Source organism: Anabrus simplex, chromosome 5, assembly GCF_040414725.1.
Source record: "Anabrus simplex isolate iqAnaSimp1 chromosome 5, ASM4041472v1, whole genome shotgun sequence".
In the NCBI taxonomy this organism is placed as follows: Eukaryota; Metazoa; Arthropoda; class Insecta; order Orthoptera; family Tettigoniidae; genus Anabrus; species Anabrus simplex.
In genome coordinates this window covers 291060636-291064758 of record NC_090269.1, presented here as the reverse complement: position 1 = coordinate 291064758, position 4123 = coordinate 291060636, and the positions used below count along the sequence as shown (strand labels likewise).

Below are 4123 nucleotides of genomic sequence, written 5' to 3'. Positions count from 1 at the left end.
CAGGAAGCTGTTCTAGAGAATAATGAAGCAGAACCTTGGCTGTTTCCTGTGACAGCTCCTGAATGAAGAGGGTGACACACATCGTTACATGGAGTGTCGTCTGTCATTAGTGTTGACACTGGGAAAGTGTTAGATTTACAAGTCATGATAAAACATTGCTCTTTATGTGCCTTGCACAAGAAGTTCATGGAAAGTGATTAAAAAAGGACTGTCAATATGCTCATAAAATTGTGTGCAGCAGGAAATGTTCAGGTTCAAGTGGTGGTATGGAAGTTGCAGGTATGAAGATACTTTTCTGTCGCTGCCTGCAGAAATTATTGGGAGATTGTGACTCAAGTGCTTTCTAGACTGTAGCAGAAAGCCAACCCTATGGGAATGACTGTAGTTTAGAAAAGCTGGAGTTCATTGGTCATGTCCATAAAAGGTTGGGTGGACGGTTGAGGAGACTTATCGCAGAAAATAAAGGCAATTTGTTGGATGATGATAAGTCACTTGGAGGAAAAAAATAGGCTGACCGAGAAGAGAATTGATAGCCTGCAAGTTTTTTATGGCAGTGCAATTAGAAATAAGGCAAATGACTTGGAGAAAATGAGAAGAGCTGTGCAAGCTATATGGTTTCATTAGCTGTTGACTGACACTACACCTCATCATTTCCTATATTCTGATAAGTGGTGCAAGTTTTTGAAAGCCATAGAAGCTGCTGAGACTTAAAAACATAAAAACAATCTTCCCGAAGCCGTTTTTCTGGCTATAAAACCAACTTTTAGGGTTCTAGCTGTATCAGAGTTGTTGAAAAGATGTTTGCACCGTAAAACTCAAAATCCAAATGAAAGAGGTGTCCTGTGACAGTGTTTATTTCCAGGTTGGTGATGAAGATTGCTGCTTTGGATGCTGCACCAGTATTTGAGGAATGTTTGTGGGAAACGGTATAAGTGCCAGGATACCTCATTTTCAGATTTTGTATTGAAATCGTTCTATGTACGGATGCTAATACTGTAGGAAAAGATCCAAGTGCCACGCCATTCCCATTTAGTTTTAATTGCTGTTCAAATATGTCACTTGTAGTATCTCCATTACATGTTCCACGGAGAACGACAAAAGTGTCATCTACACAGATTTCTAGTGTACTGTGAATTACCCGCGAAAATATCTACTTACGTGCTTTAGTTCGTTGTTTATTAGCTTCGTAGATCAAGATGAGCATAAATACAGAACATACTGTTCGGAAGAATGTGGCTGCTAGGAAAGACTTGAGAGATCATGGCAAGGCTTACACTACATCAACGGGGATAAGTAAAGCAGCAAAACTTCCAGTACAAGAGGTATGTATTGTCATTATAACCTCAAAATATGTTAATTTATTGCAGGTAACGTGCAAATTCAAGTACAAATGTAAGGAACTCCCAAAGGAATGGAGAGAGTTGTTATTTGTAGAATTGTACAAACTCTCAGATGAACAACAAAGAACATATCTAACGAACCGTATAAAAATCACTCCAGTAGCACGCAGGAGACATGGACAGTATGACGATCCCCCTGAAAGTAAGCGACAATCAACAATTCATTACACTGTTCCCACGGCAATGGACTTGTGCAGGTACGCCTATGTGCCAAAATTTTTAAAGTCATTTTCTGTCTCACGAACCGAAGACTTCAAACGCTGAATGAGCACAAGAAGAAAGGTCTTGTCGTATATTCAGATGGTCGGGGGAAACATCCTTCGTCACATAAGCACAAAATTAAATATACAGATGAAGTTTGGAATATAGTGAAGGAACACATACAGACATTTCCGTGCCAAGAGAGCCACTGTGGACGAAGAAAAGGTAGCAGGCAGTACCTAAGTAGTGACTTAAACTTTCAACGTATGCAAAATGCTTTCAAAGTATCCTAACTCAAAAGTAGATTATAGGTTTTATCAGCGTGTGTTTCGAAACTATTTTCCAAAACCACGAGTATATTTTTGATTGCCTAAAACAGACATATGTCGAGTTTGTGACCAGCTCCAGTGTAAAATTAAGGCCAGTGAAAATTCCACTGGTCAGTTCAGCTTCAGAACACAACTAAGTCTGCACCAATAGAAAGCGCAGAATGTTCTGGGTTTGTTAAGCAAGTCTATAAACGAGTCACAGCTTCCTTCGAGTGATGTATGTTCCTTATCTATGGATCTACAACAGGTTATAATCTGTCCTACCCTCACACACAGCAACATGTTTTATTCCAGGCAGTTGTCAAATTATATCTTATGTATACATGTGGGCGACAGTGGTTAAAGTTTCATGTGTATGTGGCATGAGGGTGTCGCTGGTCGTGGTGGCAATGATATTGCGCCGTGTTTCCTGAAGGTTTTGGAATCTGGATTCACAGCAAAGAAAAGCTGCAAGTGTGGTGTGATAACTGCGTAGCCCAAAATCAAAATAGAACGGTACTGATGGCCGCTCGTTGCAAAAGGATATTTTGATACTATATATATTAAGTTCCTAGTTACAAGGGCACAGTTATATGCCTTGAGATAGGGATTTCGGTATAATCGAAAAATGGAAAAGGAAGTGCAAACCTATGGTTTCCGAAGAAGTTTAGAAAATGGTCTGGTCAGCAAGATGGAAAATGGCCATTAACATGCAAAGAGAAGACTTTTTTGACATGGCTGCACTAGCAGATGTGTACATCATTACATCCAAACTCCAGCTGACACAACTCTCTTCAATTAGAGTGAGTAATTCCAACCAAATTCTGGTCAAGAAAACCTTCAGTGAAATTGAGGAATGGAATGCTTATTCAAACTTCAGGAAAGGGTATACAATGCAAAATGTGACACGTATGGAGAATCTTCCTCAGTTAAATCCATCACCTGCAATGACTACCGGAAAAAAAGAAAGATCTTCTGTCGATGTTTCCTTTCATGGATCAGAAATACCATATGTTTTACAGGAACATTTGTTAATAAAACAATTGGAATGAAATTTCAAAACACTGGAAACTTTCTCTTTTCAGTTTTGAACGTTTTTCTTTACAGTACTTGATATTTTGAGAGTTTACCTTTTCAGTTCTAGTTATATTTGTATGAATGATCCAATAAAACTATTATTAAAGGCAAATAAACATTACATAACATTTGAGATGTTTTTTTTCATTTCCTGAATAAAATACTAATTGGCACTTATACTGTTTCCCACAAACAGTCCTCACTTAATGATGGGAATTTGGCCAGGCTTCACATTTTTAGGAGGCTGGGACTTACACCTGGAGTCTTCACAGAACAGATGCCGAGGTCCGTTGATGAACAGCGAGCTGCAATTGATGAGGAGTCAATGCAGACTATTAAACAAGCAACTAGGCCGAGAAGCAGAGCAGACAAGAGAGCAGATGAGGATGGTAATGAAGAGGAGAAGTATGATCATTTGTTTTAGGAGAGGTGTAGTCATGAAACTTTATTATGAAAATTTTTCTTTGATTTTTCTGAATTTTACATTTTTCACACTTTAGGTACGATTATCTCAATGAAACATTATGTCACAAATCTCACAACTGTTTCGGAGGTGATCTTACTAGGCAGCAGTCCAAATAATATCAACGTTGTTATAGTGTAAGCACTAACTGCTGATATTATTCTCGTTGAGTGCCATTAGAGATCACGTCAAGTAACTATAAGATATTTTTGGAAGACGTCTGCAGCCCAAAAACGTTGCATTCTTTCTCCGGCCGCCCGTCTTCTCTATTCTATCCAGCCACTGTTCTGCTTTTGCTCATCGTGGAAGCCCATAAATTTGTTGATCACTGGCTTGTATTTTGATCGGTTAGAGATGTCCTCCTGATTCAGTCCCATGGTCTTGAAAACATTCCTTACTTCACTGAATCATTTATTCGACACGCTAGGTCTTCGTTAGCTGGGTTGCATCCATCCTGAACAGATGTCAGTAGAACTTCAGTCGTCGTTTCCTTATTGACTCCATCAGCCTATATAGCTCTTCTCTTCTTCGGAGTCTATACTGTCCATCTGTTATCTTAGGACCCATTATTTTACAAAGAATCTTGCGCTCATCTCTGATTCTCTCAGTCCAGCCTTTGCTGTCATTCTGAAGCATTTGTTTGCGTACAGACACTCGGGTTCGATCACAGTGTT

General features: G+C 39.2%; 1 pseudogene; it reads left to right on the top strand.

Moving 5' to 3' along the window:
- The first annotated feature begins 588 nt into the window (after positions 1-588).
- On the top strand, positions 589-3410 carry LOC136874500 (uncharacterized; annotated as a pseudogene).
- Positions 3411-4123: the final 713 nt, after the last annotated feature.